At 34.6% G+C, this 20,014-nt stretch overlaps 1 protein-coding gene across 1 annotated transcript in view; it reads right to left on the bottom strand.

Annotated features, from left to right (window-relative positions):
- The window catches only part of LOC121374775 (B-box type zinc finger protein ncl-1-like), a 75,291-nt gene extending 55,992 nt beyond the window's left edge, over nucleotides 1–19,299 (bottom strand). Inside the window, exon 1 of the mRNA XM_041501883.1 lies at nucleotides 19,188–19,299. The gene's annotated coding sequence lies outside the window, so the exon portion shown is untranslated. The remainder of the gene's footprint in view (nucleotides 1–19,187) is intronic.
- Between the last annotated feature and the right edge of the window lie 715 nt (nucleotides 19,300–20,014).

The following is a 20,014-nucleotide window of genomic DNA, read 5'->3' as shown; positions in this document are numbered from 1 at the left end:
TATCGATAAATACTATGGGAATCCCCATGTCCCAATTGCTTGAAATAATTTTGAAAGTTAGTATTCTGATGTCACCAGTAGATGTCGCTCGAAGCACAACAATGCCTACGTCACGACAAATTTCACAGACTTGGGGTGCATTCGTTTCACCTCTCCTGGACATGTTCCAACTGTTCTGTCCTGGTTGTATCCCCTCTCCAGATATCGTAAGACTTAGCAAAATTATTGGTTTTAAGTGTTAGTAACGTTTTGTATTGAGACACTTACTTGTCTGAACTTTATTGTTACTGAAAATGTTCACTAACTGTGAAGAAAAATCTCACAAATGAACAACAACAAATCGGATGTTGACTGCGCGAACCGTGCACGAGAAAACAAACCGAACCAAAATGATAACGGTCACGTGATATACCAACGTCTGTGACATTGAAATAGAAATATCCCCTCTAAAAATAGGGGCACCAACTTTCAGATATGTAGTGTATTCCTTTAAAATGAGGTTAATTTAAGGAAAATTTTATTAGCAAAGACTAAATGTTGTAACCATTTTGTTTAAAAATTAGCATTTGACTAATTTGGCAATGAACAGGTATAGTCCTGGGGGTTAACCCACAACATTTCAGCAGGCATCGAAATAAGTCGAGAATGGTCGTTCAGGATACCGGGAGGTTACAACATGTAAGAAAAGTCGAGAACGGTGTTTCGGTTTCTCTTACGAAATTGCACCAATGTTCATGCACATTTGTGCAATTGCAAAGCAATTTCAGCAGTCCGTGTTTAAGCAGGGCCCACTAGTTAAATTTACTTCCAGATTTCGTTAAACGTACCGATAACAGGAATTCAATTCTAACTTTCATATAGTGTATGGTAACCTGTAAATGGGTTACCAGACACAATGCTTATTTCGATGCCTGTTTCAGATTGTTCTACCACTGTGCTACCCCCACTCTTTATTATGGCCACACTCGTTTATTATGGCCAATGTTCCATGAATGGTTCATCAACTAAAGGCCGTAATCTGGCCCAGTAAGAGTCACTACAAGAGTAGGTGGCGTCTGTCTGGCAGCTTGCAGTAGTACTGGTGTACTTTAAACCCGATCAATTTATCCTTTCGTGGAAAAACTGCATGTTGGAATAAAGCAATGTTTGCCACTCAATACATGATTAAATATGTTTAATATTACACATAGGTTCACAAATAATAGTGTAATTTTTTTCCATAATTGCATTTCTTGCACACAGATGACGCACAATGACTTAAATGTAGTAAGAAATGTCTGTGTAAACGAAGCTGTACCGAGCAAATCTCAATATACAGAAATTTCTATATTGAAAAACATATTCCCGCTATTAAGTAAAACACTATAAAAATGATCTAGTGGGATAGTGCTGTTTAAAAGGTGAAGTATAGGCTATAGAGGTGTTGTAGTCTTAAGCTAGTTTTAACGACTCAGTGGGTAGGTGTATAGCCAATACTGATCCTGAAATTTCAATACCTCCCAGTTGTATTGTGTAACGACACCTCTGAACATTTTTAAAAGCTGTGGGTACCGGGTATTTGGTGCCCACCGTGGCTAGTTCACACATAGGTGACAGAATGAGAATAGAAACCCACTGCCAGCATAGACTACTATTGAAAAAAAAAAAGTTTGTTTGTTTAAAGATACCACTAGAGCACATTGATTTATTAATAATGAGCTATTGGACGTCAAACATTTGGTAATTTTAAAATATAGTCATAGAGAAGAAGTTTTTTTGTTTAACGACACTACTCAGTAATAGAAATAGTCAACCAGACAAATACATCTAGAAATCTATTTGACCACATTTCCACATGTCCAAATAAAGGGATTGTTTTTTTCAAATACCAGGATGATGTTTGTGATCGTTCAAAATTAAACTGCACTGAATTTTTTTTACTTGTCCACTGGACAACCACCTAGGCACATTTTGCTTATCCGAATAGATTTTCACTTGTCAGGACAAACGAAGAAGTGCCCATTTCAAACACTGCAACTGCAGCACATTGATTTATTAATAATCGGCTATTGGATGTCAAACATTTGGCAATTCTGACATAGTTTTACAGAGGAAACCCGCTACATTTGTCCATTAGTAGCCAGGGATCTTTTATATCCCAGACAGAATAGCACATACCAGTTGTGGTGCACTGGCTTGAATGGCCTACCAGTATTAAAAATGCTTTCCCATACAGTACAAGACAGCACATACAACAACCTTTGATATACCACAAATGGAACACTGGTTGAGCAGGGAAAAAACCAGTCTATTACGGACAATAGATTTTATGACCCATCACACCTGTAATGACGACGCTATCACAAATCTACACCTGTGACATCAAACAGTAGAAAGCAATTAAATATCTACAGTTACTGTTACGTGTTGATGAAGTGTTACAACAGTCACTGACGTCAGTTAGATATAAAATAAAGAATAACTCTGCCTTCATTAAAACAATGTTTACTTAAAGGTGCATCAATGCTATGTGCTGACTGAACCTATAACTAACGGAATGTCATCAACGACAAACATATGTACATACAGTGAAAATCCTCGAAACCGGATCCTCGATAAACCACACTTCCCTCAAAACAAGACATCTTTTACAGTCCCTGCTTAAATAGCAGTACAGAACAGAACCTCTCTAAAACCAGATACCTCTTAAAACTGGACTTTTTGCTCTGTTCCATGGGTGTCCAGTTTAGAGGGTTTCACTGTGCATATTTCTATACATTCACACCTTCCCCAATAGTGTAAACACAACCAGGTCACAGTTCTTTTTGTGGTGTTGTCATCTAACTATAAAGCACCAGATACCGACTTATTTTAATAGTGCATGTGTATTGCTGTATCCATAAAAGAAAAGAAAATTAGTTTAACAATACCTCCAGCATATTTTAAACTAATGCCTACACAGCTGACTAACACCAATGTCAATACTACATATGACACCATATGTCTAGGTGAGCAAGATATTTCGCCAAATTGTGTATTAAACTTTAAAAATTGCAGAAATCAACAGTTATTTAAAAATTATATAATTCAACTATTACTTGAAATTATTTCGCCAAATTAAAATAAATTTGCTAACTGCTTTCAAAATTCACAATTGGTGAATTTGGCAAGTGCCAGAGCTAGCCCAGTTTACAGAAAGAAAATATTAGTTTGTTTTGTTTAATGACACAACTAGAGCACATTGATTAATTAAACATTTGGTAATTTTGACATGTAATCTAGATAAAACCCTTACACTTTTTCAACAGCAACAAAGGATCTTTGATTCCCAGAGACAGGAAAGCATGTGACAGCCTTTGATAAACTAGTTCTGGGGTATTAATTGGGGTACCGGAAAACCCCTGTAGAATGGATCCACCAAGGGGATTTGATCCTTCAATCCAAGCACAAGTGATCGCTCTACCAACCGACCTAGATGCCACTCCCAATAGTTAAAGTTCAACTTTGCTTTCTTAAACAACACCACTAGAGCACATTGGTTTATTAATCATCGGTTACTGGATGTCAAACATTTGATCATTTTTACATTATAATTTTAGAGGAAACCTGCTACATTTTTCTATTAGTAGCAAGGGAACTTTTATTATAGCCGGTTTTAAATTCAGGACCAATGGAACCAGGAGGAAGCCCAACACCGCTCTTGAAGACAAAAACATAGTTTTTATTTTGTCAGACTTCACTTATTATTCCTATGTACCTGAAATTCCACATCATTAATCAACATGTTTAAAGCTGGTATACTTACATACCTGTAATTAATATGAGTGGTTATAATTCTGAAGCCTTGTAAACAACGTCACACACCTTACATGCTGTTTGATTATATGTTGTGAAATCAATTAATGACTAATGTGCTATTTGCATATTTATTGCAAAAGATTGTTGTAATAATTATTTGAACAAAAAAAGAAAAAACCTTTTTGGGGGATAACTGTAAAAAAAACCCCAACAAATATAATATGTTAGAAAGTGCATTTACACCGACATATTTTTATAATAGTACAACAATGTATGGACAGCAGCCAACAAATCAGATTTTGATGGTATGAGTCAATCAAAATCAATCAACATTTCAGAGAGTGAAAGGCCCAAACTGGGTCATACGAAGTATATATGTTATATCTGAGTTACAGGACAAAGGATTCACAATTCAGTATTTATGTATCATGGAATCACACAAACACGTAATGTAATAACAACAAATAATGTCTGCAACCAAAACCCTCAATCCACGAAGTGTCAGACGTTTACCGTTATTGACAGTCAGTTCAACACTATTGACATTCAGTTCCACTTTACAACTTTGTATGAAATTCAGACATTACTAAGCTAGTGGTGAATTAAACTTGGCTCACAATGTCATGTGTTCCCTTTCTGCTGCGAACATTTTGTTCGTGTCGCGATTCACTGTGCAAATTTTACAGATCGCTACATAATTGTAAAACATTAAACAGTAGTGCTAATCAATTTTCAACTAATTAGAAATATTGCTAATTAAGTACGCAAGTATCAGAGATCGCTACACAATTTTAAAACATTAAACAGAAGTTGGTAATCAATTTTTAACTAACTAGAAATATCGTTAATCATGCTTTTGAAAACAAAACATTCCTTGTTCCGTTTATCATTTATACAATTAAACCAAAATGACCATTATTATTATTTAGTGAAATATCTTAAAATGTCAGTGAAATAAAAGTGTTATCAGTCATTCAATGATGATAACACATTTTAGAATGAAAATTCCACTATTTCACTCTAAAATGTGTTATCATAACGTCACTGTAAAAAGTGTTATTTTCACTGTAAGAAAGGCGGAACTATTTTGCCGCTGGCATTTTAAAAATAAACGTAAATTGCCATAAGTTATGTAATAAATAGAAACACCTTTACTGACACATACAGTGTATATGCTACAGGTGAGAATACAAGTTTTAGTGACATCTGAATAACCTAACCATACTGACACACATACAGTGTATATGCTATGGGTGAGAATACGAGTATTAGTATTACCGCAAACTGTGCACATCAGACACGTTCATATTGCCGGTATCAACATGTCTGCATGTCAAAGCATGATTAATGTCCATCCATTTTGTAACCTGACTAAACGGTAAACAGATCATCTGGATCATCACAGTTAAGTTTTTTCAGCCAAAATCCGACCAGATGTTCCACAAACCGATTGATATATTGTCTTGGTATGAATGAATGATGTAAGGTATATTTAACGCTATCAGTGTATATTTAACGCTATCAGTTCAACAGTTAATGTTTTAGGTTTTTTTATTATACAGGCATCAAAATAAACATTTAAATGAAACACAATAAAATACAGACTTAGTAACCAGGGTTTCTGCCAGAGGGTAAAACGGGTATGGCACCAGACTCAAATTTTTTGGCACATTTCTTTCTGGCAGGAACACTGGTAACCTATAGTTTATGAAAAAATTTTAAATTTCACATTAATACCATTATTCATTGTACTGATGCATCTATGTATATGCTAAACTTAAACAGTAGATCAAAGTGTATGTGGTGGCCATTTTGTTCAGTCACGAACTGTTTAAATTAAAATAAGCTAAAAAAAACGTAACAAGTTTATTCGACTTCCGGTCTCTGCTCAAACTGTCCTCAAAGGCCAAACACTATAAGTCAAATATATACAGCGATTCCTTTCGTCCCCCCCCCCCCCCCCCCCCCCGAACCTCTGTAAACCAGATACCCCTTAATACCAGACTTTTTACTTGGTCCCGTGGGTGTTCACTTCAAAGGGATTTCATAAAAGTTCAAAATTTTATCCATAAAATATCGTATAATTTTTAACAATAAAAACAATAAAATTTTAACTGCACTAATTTCAAAAATGAAAACAATCTAGCAACCATTACATTATATTTCATAATTCATTTTCATTATCCAAAATATTTGGTGTATTAGAAACCATTGTTATTTGTTGTTGTGGTCCTTTTTTTTCCCCAAGTAAAACAATATTGAATTCTCATTAAGTTCAAGTGGAATTATGTGGTTTGGATCAGTCACATTTAATGACATTGTAAGCCTTGCTTGTGGAAACACAACTACATCCCTATACTACATAGAAATCTGTTTTTAAAGACACAACTTAATTAAATCATCCCTACTCATTATTTTATTAATCCAACAGGAAGGTGCTGGAGTTCAAGGTTGTTCCAAATTGGTGTACAAAGACACTTAACAGCAAGACCACTTCTGGTTACAGGAGTGGACACTATACCAGATTACAAAGCCAAGCTGATACTAGCGGCCACACAACAAACACTGATATCTTGATAGCCGGTAGACTGGTAACAAAGGTAAACACCTGTACTTTCCAGACATACACACGTTACTGGCTCATGTAATAGATCAATATGTACACTTGTATCAAGGTTTAAGTCATTATTCATGAAACTGCCAAATGTGAACTGGAGTTGTATTTGGAAAATAATATTTAATAACCAAATTACTAAAAAGGTTCATTTAAAACTAAAACAAATTCACTTCTTTAAATAGCCTTAATCTTGCAATATTTTGTTTCACCATCTGAAACTTGAATCATGTTATAAATCATTAGTCACGAAATTGTCAAATGTGAACTGAAGTTGAATGTGGAAAATATAATAATTATTAAAAACATTTATCTGTAAATCAAATAAATTTAATTTTCTAAAGAGCCGTTATTTTGTTTGGTTAACTGAAACTTGAAGTTGGCTGTACATTTTCTAAAAAAGTGTTGCCAATTTGGTAATAATGATAGGATATTAAATGAGATTCCATTTTGTATGATATTTATGTTCCATGTGAAATAATTTTCAACTGTTATGAGGGATATAAACATCATACGAAACGGTAGCGACGTTAATTTCCTATTTGGTATCCATAATCGATCTTAACTTGGTTGACGTCATGTTAAAGATTTGTAGAGTGCCAACTGATGACGTCATTGTGTGACGTTAAAGTGTTACATGCTACTTGACGTTCTTGGATGACGTAACACTTTGATATGAACTGAGATATCTTTAAAACATAATTTAAATTATTTTTGGGGTACAGCACTATTGTACTTACATGTAGCATGCAGACTGGTCCCTTTACACTTCGTAATTAAGGTACAATGAAAGATGTGAATGACTTGTCCAAGAATAAAGGTGTATGAATGAATGAAGATGAGTCAAGTTATTACTAGATGTGTTATGACTCACTCTCCAGTCAGCCAGTCTGCGAGTGGAACAAAACATCACCAACAGTGATTAATAATTACTTAAACCTATCAGTTTGCCATCAGGTTCAAAGCCAAGAGAAGACTGCATGTCTGCAGGTTGCAAATGAGAAGGATACACAGGGCAATGTTCATTTTATATTAATAAATGACATGCAGTAAAACGCATCACTTGGTGTTCTAAGCTTATGCCAATACCCCAGTATAGTTGGTGGGTCCCATTGGGCTATTTCTTATTCTGTGATTAATAAAACTATTGTGTCATTGAATACAAATTCCAAGAATGTAAATAGCTAATATGAAAGTGTCAAATCAGTAATGTTATATTATTAACATCACCACTTATTCAGAACAAAAAATGGAACAGAACAAATACCCACTCAACAAGTTTTGATATCACTGGATGATCATTTGAAGTGAACTTTGAATTATAACGCGGCATTGAGCTGGCAGGTGAACTACCATAATAAATTTTGCTTGGTACTGGTCTTGTAAAATATTTTCCATTTCTGCAAACTTGTTACCGGTACTTATTACAGACATATTTAGGAAAATGTTAAGTTGCATTTTACATAAATATAAACTGAATCATTCACTGAAAGACACTATGACATCCAAGCCATTGTGGATATAACATATCAAACATTAAAGTCGAAATACCAAGACTGCAATGTTATCAGAAATTTAAAAAAACCTCACAAAAATATCATCTGCAATCTGCATGTACATTAATGGTTTACCACTGGTTGAATTCATGATGGTGAAGTCGCATATAAACATTTAACAAGTTCTGAATAATTTTATGGTGTTCAATTAAATGCATAACTTGTGCTAATTGTATCTAGACAATTAGAGACAAACTAGTAACCAAATTCTGGGCTTGTAGAATTGTTAATAAAATCCACTAGCTATGGGATCAGTCATTGAAAAAAGTTAATAGCCATGATCAAAAATTCACCAGCCCTACTTTAAGTAAATACAAGTTTACTAATAGGAATTACTGGATATGTCACCTAATGAAGGAGATAGAGCTTTAGAATTGAGGGGAGGGAGGGGTAGGATATTCACTTAAGACTTAAATGCAGCATTTGACAACAACAAAAATGTACTAGCCATTTGGCTAGTTATTTACTAGCCCAATACTGAATATCACTAGCCATAATCTACAAGCCCTGCAATTTCTTATTTCTCATATCATTGCATGTGTTACATAGACTGGAAAATGTTTTGTTTTGGTCAATTTTCTGAGAGTATTTTCCTGAAAATTAATCAAAAGTCATTCATTAAAAAATATATATATTTATTGTTCAGACTGAATGTTGTTGCCACTTTATGTGACCATTAGCAATTGTTGATTTGACAATGGCCAGGACAAGTCCTATACCTGATCTCCATACTAGATGAGACAGTTTGATGGCTAGAAACTAGTCCAGACCTCTGAGAATTGAGAAATCTGGGTAAACCATTTATCGGTTGCACAGAAATAAATTCAGGTAGCCCATTTCCTTTATGCATAACCCGGTATATTCACGTAAATGGTTAAATGGTGATCAAAATTTCAGCACAAAACAAAAAAATAGGTTATGCAAAATTCGATTTGTGTGACTAACGTGCAAACGAAACAATCTTTGTTGCAATTTTTAGAAGCCTGTAGTGTGTTGTAAAAAGAGGAATCTGACAACCCAGAGCATTAAAAAATCCATGTATAATATGAGGTATTATTATCTTTTAGACAGTGCATTTGATTGCTGGTACAAATATTCAAAATCGACAAAAAGCAGGCAGCTGATGCCTCTCGGAACGTTCAGTATGCTGTCGAACAGCGAGTTTCACAAGAGATGCCTCTCAGAATATTCAATATGCTGTCTAATAGCATGTTTCACAAGCGGCTTTTGATTCCCCCTATTTTCTGACAGTATCCCCAGCCCTCAAAATAAGTCGTCAGGTCTCATATAATATTGGATATCAAACATTTGATAATTATGACATACAGTCTAAGAGAGAAAACATGCTACATTTTTCAATTAGTAGCAAGGGAACTTTTATATGCACTGTTCAAAACAAGATTGCATATACCACAATCTTTGATATACCAGTTGTGGTACACTGGCTGGAGTGAAAAATAGCCCAATGGTTCCACTGACGGGGATCGATCCTATGCTGACCGCGTATCTGGCGAGCACTTTACCACTGGGCTACATACCACCCTCAAGTCACATTTAGCCCATATATTTATAGTGTTACACTGATGCCATTATGAATAGAAATAACAGGAAAAAATGAAATTATAGCCAGCTGTTATAAATGCCATGTAACATTAATCGGGTTTATTCCAAAGTCAAAGAATTATATTATATACTTTTTAAAAAACAGTAGGGGAAACTATTAAGAATTTACAATTGCCAAAATTGCAAGGTATATTAGCTGTGGGGAATGGTTATATGATAATAGTGAATTAATTGGGCAAACATTATAACCGGTAGTTCAGTATTACAGTAGGTTTTATGATCACCAAAGATCTTGAAGGACAATTGGGGTCAGAATTGAAATTTGAAAATTGACGGTTTTATTATTAGTAAATTGCAAATGAAAACAATAAAAAAAAGACTAAAAACAAAAAAAATAACAACTGTATAATCAACAGAATGAAACAGATTGACAGTAATAATGTTCCACAGTGATTAATGGACCTTCCTGGAATTTGTCAAAATCGGGCAAACTGGTGATGCACATGCAAACTATGGAATGTTTCGATGTGTTGATAAACAGACGTGAAGTTCTTTACTAGGATGTCTGTGGTCAAAATGTATGTTTTAATATTTCAGGTTCCCTTACTTTTTTGGAAGAGTATATATTGGTAACAAGTTAATATTAACCAATCAGGAACAAGCTTACAAATGCATTTATAACAGGGTTAGACTGTAAAATATCAACACTTATTCTTTGCAATTTACAAAAAGGTAACTTGAAATACCACTGGCTGCCACCATGTGTACATTCTTTTAGCAAACATTATTGCCAGAAATCACAGGTGATTCCAGTAGTGAAAAAGAATACAATATGGTAACTATATTAAAATGGCCACACACCAAAAGTTTGGTTATTTGGTGCATGTTAATCAAATCAGTTAATATTCATGAATAAACATGACGGACAGACTGACCCAAGATTTAGGGGTCAAGTTATGTTGTCTACAATTTCCCCCATAAAAGATTAGGTACTAGACCACCCACTAAATCAGGAATGTCACAGGCGATCTCACTTTCAGCTACTGTTCAGTGATATATATATCCAGCCGTTCTGTGGGTTCAAACATCTATAGACCCCTTCCCAAAAGAATGTGACACTGAAAACTACCAATATATATATTTAATTATGTCTGTTCAAATAAATTAATTTAACAGTACTGCATCATTAATGAGACTTACCCTAGTTTTTAAACACTAAGGCATATTGTTCACTATTAGAGAGCTGTTTATGATCACTGAAATCAAACATTACTTATAATTTATTATTTAGATTATCCATTTCCGTACAATTGAAGTGTTTTTGGTTATCCTGGTGTTTCTAATACCACAAAATTTATTTTTCGTATTTTTAAAAACACATGTGCTTCTGAGAAGTAACTGTTACAGAGTCCCATTTAAGTTTTATTTGTACGGGTATTTCAATATTACAGACTCTTGTTTCACTCTGTTGTATCCAAATTTGTTACAGGTTTGTATATCTATTAAACTTAGTATCCATTTTTACGGGTTGAGTCTATGTGAAAATTATGCCTTAGTGTTTAAAAAACTGGGGTTTGTCCCTTTAAGTGGCCTGAAAAGATCAGAAATATAATTTACTTGTGCTAATTTCCCCAATCACATCAGATATAGGACCATGGGGGGAAAAATGAATAAATCCCTGCTGTTTCTAAAGTGTGTGGTATGATACTTTAATCTCTGAAAAAAATATTTCAATAAAAATAAAAAATGAGAAGAAAGAAAAAACAGATGGCATTATTATTATATTAACAGATGTTGTGACCAGCAAATCCGACTGAAGAGCTGTGGTCTTATACAGGTAAAATGGCAATATGTATCACATTTCAGCAAATACATCATTCACTGGGCTTCTTGTTCCTTTATAATAATATAACAGTAAAATCACTTAAGTGAAAAGAGCTTTACTTATATTCAATGTACACAAGAATTAAATACTTGAGGTCTACAGGGTGTATACTACCAAATCAAATCCCATAGATAACAATAGTAACACATGTGGCTAAAAATCCTACCTGCAGCGTGTCAATTGACATAAATGTCACAGATATAAATACTACCACCCCTGACCCTTAAAGTGAATCAGAAAAAATGGGTGGTCAAGCTGCTCATTTCTGAGATAACGGGTAGCGTCTATGACTACCCTAGTTCTGCACAAAATTCCAGTACTTTTTTGTACAGGTACCTCATACATATTTCAAGCACAAAGATACTTGACACAGTGGTACCAGATGAAATAAAATTGCATACATTTTTGGACCAGATGAAACTAAATTTTTTTTACAACCAACACACTCACATTTATCACCAATCACAGGACTGGTGGTGTTCATCAAAAGTTGGGTGCACCTCGAACTTTGACCCAGCCGGAAGTTATTTGGTTTAGTACTACCTGCAACTCATCTTACACAAATGTAGATTTGTAATGAAACAATTGAGGTCTACAACTCACTTTACACAAATGTAGATTCATGGAACAATGGCTAGTGAATCTTTTCTTTGGGGATCAAACCCGGTTTTTATGTCTATTTTGTAAATGTGAATATCTGCCCTTTCCTCCCCTCAAATCTAAAGGTTTTTAAGCTCAGTCTCCTTCTCTAGATGACATATCCAATTATTCATATTAGTAAAATTGTATTTACTTAAAACTTGGGCTAGTAAATTTTTAAATCACTGATCCCATGGCTAGTGAATTTTTATAACAATTCTAAAAGTCCAGCATGCTTTTTCAAAAACTACGGTCTACGGTTTTTGCTGGTAATGTATCTGTCAATAGACCTCTTTCTCATTCCACTGCGCATGTGCCCGTTGCGGAGATCTCGCCAAAATAGACCTATCTGCAAATTCGGGGGCAAAAGCAATGGGAGGCCACGACCATTGTTCAATTATTAACTGTTCCAATCGCATATGTCCGGGAAATTCGTTATCCTTCCATCGATATCCAGCCAATGGATATCGGAAACGTTTGTGGGTAATCGTTTCACGTAGAAAACGATTTTAATGTTACTCTAAGTACGAGGGTTTGTTCGGTACATTTTGTAGGAAGGAACCCAGTGAACGCATAAGGGACCAAAACCTTACCGGTTCTGTACAGGACGTTCCTACACAGGGCGGTCTAGTATACTTAGATATGGCGGAAAACATATTAACAGTAAAGAAAATAAATATATATTTTGTATATAAAGAAAATATATGTATATTTCGAATTATACTCAATAAAATATATAACGTGGCGTGTGTAAATATATAAAAAATATATGTAGTCAGGACAGCTATGTACAGAACGTTTCTATACAGGGCGGTCTAGTATTCTCTACTTAGATATGGTAGTAAACAGTAAATAAAATAAATAAATATATATTTTGTATATATATATATATATATATATATATACAGTCAAACCTGTCCTAGCGGCCACCTGTACTCAGCGGTCACCTGCCTTAAGCGGCCACTTTTTTCCTCCCAAACGATTTATAATGTAAATGCACCTGTAATAAGCGGTCACCTGTCTAACGCGGCCAGCGGTCACCTAAATCGGATCCCAAATCGCTAAAATACCTGCATTAAGCGGCCACAGTAAAGTTTTACTCTTATATAAAAGGGATATTTTAACAATAGCGATACGGTGCAGCAAATAACTGATCTTCACACCTTCAGGAATACTAGTACCCATTCAGTCCCGACATCTCCACTGTGTATCAATTAAGGAAGTATGAATCTGACATGCATCTAATTGCCTCTGGGCAGGCTACGCTTGACATTTGTAGATTCACTTACTATAACAATACATTACATGAAGTCGGAATTAAATAATTAAATAGAAAAAGAAAACAAAATTGTGGAGAACGGTTAATTTAATATATTCTATTTGCATTATTTCTGAAGGAGACAACATGTCAAAAGTTGATTTATAGTCAACTATGAAGCACAAATCCGTTAATTAGCAGTACAGACGGTAAAACAAGAAACAACAACAAATGTTTTAAAGACTATATATGTGGCAACCTGTACTCAGCGGCCACCTGTCTAAATCGGCCACGTTTATCTACTCCCTTGTGTGGCCGCTTAAGACAGGTTTGACTGTATATATATGTGTGTGTGTGTGTGTGTACTCTCTCTCTCTCTCTCTCAAATATATATATCGATCGATGCCATAACCTATGGAATCTGTCAACTGTTTTGTTTATACTTTTTACGAGATAGTCGTTTAATCTGGCGTTAACAAAACCCTCGGGTACGAGTCGCAGAGACTTTGTCCAAGTTGTTGCACTGCTTTTTAAAGGGACATTCCCGAGTTTGCTGCAATTTTTAAGATGTTATCGACTAACAGAGACTTTTTAACGATTGTAATTACATATCAAATATATTTTTCTGCATAAAATATCAGTGGCTGCATATTAAACGTGTTTCTGATCGTTCTAATATTTGTACTATGTTAAATTTCATCTTATTTCCTAAAATATTGTTTTTTCTTATGTACGAAGTTATTTGAAGACAAAATCCAGTCTGGGCTTCTTACAAATATTAAGACGATCAGAAACACATTGAATATACAGACACTGGTATTCTAAACAAGAAAATATATTTAATATGTAAATTTAATCGTAGAAATATTTTATTAGTCGGAAACATCTTACAATGCAGCAAACTCAGGAATGTCCCTTTAATTTGAACCATTCCGCTGTAAATTTCAGCGGACCGTTTTCTACGGCCACTATACCATCTAATTCGAAATATGTACATGTTAGTTGCCAAAGTTTAAAAGTCTCCTACGAAGCTACTCAGGTCACCCATAACAACATGTCTGTCACGCCCCCCAATTTGTAAATATACTAGTTTCAGTCCATTTTGTCAAGGGACGTTACTCTTCGTGCGCATGCGCAATAGGAATGCGAAATACCTCTATTAGTGAGCTATTTTTCCTGCACCCCTGAGTTGTTATGTATTGCACTAACTACTGATCAACTACTGACAACAAAACTGATCAGAACATGTATATGACCTAAAGAAAAAAGGTTTTGTATACATTTGTGCAGGTCAGGTCGTAGGTTTTAATGTGCGCACTCAGAAAAAGCTGTTGTAGCACACGCCTGTCGTGGGTGCAGGTATCGACCTCGGCCGGCTCCTCCATCCAGGACAGGAAAAGGGTTGGGGTGGGTAGGAGAGAAGAGTCGCCTGTGCTGACATGTGCAAGGGAACACAAACAGCCTGACAAAAGGGAGCGTGGGTTGATTTTGGTACTACATGTATTGAATTTACACATGTCCCGTACCTAGGATTAAAGCCAAATAGAGAAAATGTTGTGTAATTTCTTGAAGGTAATTTTGACGTATAACTTAGAAATGGTTCATCAAAATTGAAAATGGGGCTAATCGCTTGATTTTACTTTGTTGATCGAAAGGTACTCTTGCTAAAAACTAATATATTTCAACAACACAATAAAAACATCAAACAGTGAACGATTAGATTTTTTAGTGTGACAAAGCATTGTAATTAAACATCGTTATTTTAAAACTATTTTATTCATAAATTAATTAAATCAGTTAATGTTTGAAACAACATAGCTATAAATTATATTGATTTTCAATGGCGATATATCATAATTTTCTCATCATCAAATTAGATTTTTTTTCAGACAAACGATATGTCATTCGTGTGGTTTTAGTGTTTGCACGAACGATTTTCTCCAGTGGTTCAGATACAAATAAAAAGGTTAACCGGCAACGGTAATCAAATGAGAATCTAAGATGGCCGATTTTTGTAGCTTTTCTCCAAATTCTTATCATAAATACTAAATTATTATTATTATTTGGTATACTGGGACTAACTTGAAAGCTGCCATTTATATTTCAGCACACTACCCTATCGGTTCTGTTACAGGGGAGTACTTGTTGGCGCCAAACAATAGTTTGAATGAAACGGAAAGATCTGAAGTTCTGCGAATCATCCATTGATCCAATCGATGCTGCAACTCAGTGTTTCATCATGTTCTAATTTCCACTTTGTTATTTTAAAGTCCCTTATTAAACGTACTATTTTCTTTGCTGTGTATGTCATATTTTAATAAAATTGATTTAGCAAGGGTTGTACTTGTTTTCATTACAATACATGTTTCAGAATTAATGCATATATTTCAACGTAACCACACAGGTGTCAAAATGTAAATAAATATACAGAACTTCACATACGTTTTTTTCGCTTCCTATTTATTGCACGAGTTTATTGTGCGCAAGAATAGTTATCACGAGACCGCGTAGCAGTCGACTGGTATGTTCTTGCTCACAATAAACGTGTACAATAAATAGGAAGCGAAAATAACATATGTGAGGTTCTGTATTTATTACATACCTTTAAAAAATATATATCAACAATGTATCTTAAACCGCTGTTCAATGCTCCTTTCATGAGCTGTTTTAACGTAATGTACCAAAGTGGCAGACGTTATGAATACAGCTCTTAATAAGTTGTGACGTCATTTGTAAATCAAAAGCCGATATGATGTAAAAAAAGGGGATTCCCCAAATAAACGTTCCGGTCCAGATTGCACATGTGCGATACAGAATATTTTATTGCACTGTTTTGATGTCAGAATGTTGTGGAGTGTCAAGTTATATTAGCCATAAGACAGCGTTTACATTTTGTGACGAGCGATTATAGTTTTTGCATGAACGTTCCGTTGTTCGTGTCGATATTGGTTTTGCAAAATTGTTTGTGCCAAATTTTATGCCCTGAAATGTTATTATTAAAATAAATTTATAGGTGGACTTTGTGTGAAACCTGAACTCATTCATACTAAACCTGTAACCTTCATTAAAAAAAATTCTTAGGTTCCATGTTAGGATTATGCTTAATTAATATATTTTAACAAGTCTCTTTTGTTATTTTCCAAGAAAAGTTCTATGCCAATCTGACAAAGATTTTGTAGGTAATTAGACATCGTAGATTGGTTGTATTAAAAAATTTGTGTGTACTGGCCTCTATTATGTAAAATTCTTTATTAAAAAAATTCTTCAGGTGTCTGTTTTGTTAGTTTGTAACAAATGTTATGGGCTCATATAGCTGAAATATTGTAGGTAGTTATGTCCACCAGGGGGATTAAATGTGTACTGGCCAATATCGCGAATTAATAGTAATTTAGCAAATTTGATCCAAAAATATGTAGCCAAAATCAAGTAGTATTAAAAACAGAATCATTTTTTAAAATAGCTATACACACACAAACAACATTAGCTTTTTGGTGAATTATGACATACATTCACCAAATTCAACTACATTTGGCAAACAACTCCTTAAACTCTGATATATTTAATATGTCATTTTAGTCATTAGAAAGAATGTGTTAGTCAAAATCACTGTAAGAAACTTTTCATAAAGTATTCGTTATAAATTACTTGATATAATTTGTCCACCATCTTTATCATTCTGGACGGGATGTAGCCTAGTGGTAAAGCACTCACTTGATGCAAGGTCGGTTTGGGATCGATCCCCGTTGGTTGGCCCATTTCTCATTCCAGCCAGTACACCACGACTGGTATATTAAAGGCTGTGGTATGTGCTATCCTGTCTGTGGGATGTTGCATATAAAAGATCCCTTGCTTCTAATGGTAAAAATGTAGCGGGTTTCCTCTCTAAGACTATATGTCAAAATTACCAAATGTTTGACATCGAAAAGCTGATGTCGTTAAATAAAACAAACTTTATAACTATCGTTTTGGAGTTGTTTTAAGAGCTCGCAAACACATGACACGAATACATAGTTCAGTACAGTTTCACGGCAATAATGTAAAGCTTGAATCATATGAACATAATAAAGATGCCAATGTTTAATACAATCTATTTGTCCTGTACTTAGTACAATCCATTCTGATCTGCAAACTATTTTGCCTTCTAGTTCAGATTTTAAAACTAGAGTAGTAGTAACCAAAATACCACTTTAGGGTCATTCACATATTATGTAACGCTAGAGGGGGCGGGTGGATTCAGATCCAAAGGTGATGTAGTGATACGAGGGGGCGTACCCAACAGTTATGTAACGCACTTGTTTTTAACTATTAAACAGGCCACAGGATTTAAAACTTCATGGGAAACACTTGTACAGTTCCGTGCCTTGTGATCATGGGAACTCATCAAAAACTCATATTATTTTCCTTTAATAGTCGTACTCAATATAATAAGTAGGTGAAAAATAATAATTGATTCCGTGATTTTACTGACACGTTGCGAAAATGATTGTTACTGTGAAATTCTAAAGCCTGTTAAAATCTTTTGTTGGTTTGGGTTGGATTTTTTTCCATAAATTCTCTGTCACAGTGACAATATTTAAAGTACATGTAAACGCATCCACACAATAATGATTATAACTCGGGATGAAATGCTTTCCCAAATCACAGAATATGGGAGAGAGGGGTCTCCAAGAGTTATGTAATATTTTGAAGGTGTATGGTACATGGGTACAGTAGGAATTTGGGTGTTTAATTTTGAAAAAAAATGGTGTTATGTAAAATGTAAATGAACCCTAACCTACTAGTCAGTTATGTTAACTACTCTTATTGCGAGGGCTATTATAATTGATTATCAAAACATCATTATTAAACATGGGCATAAAAACGAAACTCATCCCAACAGATTTCATTGGTGTGTATCAGTGTTACTTAAAACACAACTGGTGTAACAAAGGATCCCATCTGTGGGATGGTGCATATTAATGATCCTTTGTTGTTAATCGAAAAGTGTAGTCCATGGTGTGGTAGCAACAGGTTTCTCCTCTAATCGTCTATTTATTACATGTCCGACACCATGTAATCATAATTAAAATGTGTGTAAATATAACAGTGTGTCCCTCCACTTTCTGGCACCTTCTTACGCCACTGTAGTGTGCATCGTTAAATAAAAACATTTACTCACTTTCTTTCCAATATCAAAAATATTCCTAACAGATTTATAAACAATTAGAGGTAACCAATTTGGTAGCAAGGATTGACCAAATGGCAACCACAAGTACCAATATGTAGCTTGACAAGTTGTAGTACATGTGAATCCACTTAGTAAAATTTCTCCATCCATGTTAAACTAAAAATAAGTAAACAAAGGATTATGTTTACAACCACAATTCAACAACAAAAACCTCAACAATAACAGAGGAAGATGCTGATGACCTGTTGGACATAAACATACAAATAATTTATAATAACAGAAAATTTTGTCAGGAACGTTTTGAACAAAGTAAAACAATGTTCTAAAGATCACTGAAATAGACATAAGACAACCAACCAATCAGAAGTGTGATATGAAAACCCCTTGTCTGGTTTGGGAAAACTTCACAAAACGAAAACAATGTCTGTTCCTACACCTTACAAAACTTAGCTACAACCAGCTGAAAAAACACACAGTTAAACTGTAGTTATTCTACTTTAACCAAAAACAATCAAATCAGTATGACCTAACTACGCGATTGCGAAAACCGTCTACTCCGTCATTGTCTATCAACATTGAAACCAAGACTGCGCCATGTTTTTGTATAAAGAAAGACGTGCAGTTGAAAAGAAGCCTCGATTATTATTAGTCGTAAGAAACTATGGCGAAAAGAGTTAAATATTCATAAAGTAAAAAGATCGGTCTTGACGATCGGTACAAAAACTTACTTTCACATAGGTTACGTCAAAAGTTTCTTCAGAAGACATGTGCGCCTTTTACTGTCCCGCCATGACAAAAGGTTCTACCTCGGTATGGTTGTGAATTTCAGCTGTGCTAATTATTTCAGCAGCGCCACCTAGCAAAGTTCACGAGGTCAGCTTGTCTGCTCGCTCCCAGTTTGACGCGGAAGTGGGCTGGAGCAAGGCCCGTACGATGCATCATCGATATACGTGACTCATTCTTCTTCAACATCTGCCGATTCTGTCGTCAATGAAAATAAACAAAAAAAAATGGCAATCACTAAATATTAGCACAAAACTAAAAGGTGAATCGTCAAGGTTAAACTGGCATTGAAACGCACATTATTTTTGCTATTATGTAAAATTCTGACGAAGTACAAAACCCAAGTTTATTTTTACATACATATAATCTTTATTTTTAAAGTGATTTTATAAAATTTAATACGTTTCGGAATATGATAATGAATTAAACAAGATGCAGTCTTAATAGTGTAAGACGTTAGCATGACTGGCTTATTAGACAATATAGTGAGTTGCCTCGCTCAGTAATGCCCCAACCCTAAATATGACAATGACATTGAAAATATTTCTCATAGCCTACGTTTACCATTATAATAGTGATTGTAATAATTGTGATCAATGATTACATCAATTTAAATGTCATGTTTTGTTTTATTATTCTTTTCAGTCCACCAGTTATTAATATATTTTTAGACAACTTATATTGTCTATTCCTGTTAAAGTGTTATTATTTCCCTATATTTGCGGGAATTCAAATGGTGATATCATCACAAGGAATGGAGCGAGTTGGTGAC

Source organism: Gigantopelta aegis, chromosome 6 (genome assembly GCF_016097555.1).
Source record: "Gigantopelta aegis isolate Gae_Host chromosome 6, Gae_host_genome, whole genome shotgun sequence".
NCBI lineage: Eukaryota > Metazoa > Mollusca > Gastropoda > Neomphalida > Peltospiridae > Gigantopelta > Gigantopelta aegis.
This window is presented reverse-complemented; position numbering and strand designations above follow the sequence as displayed.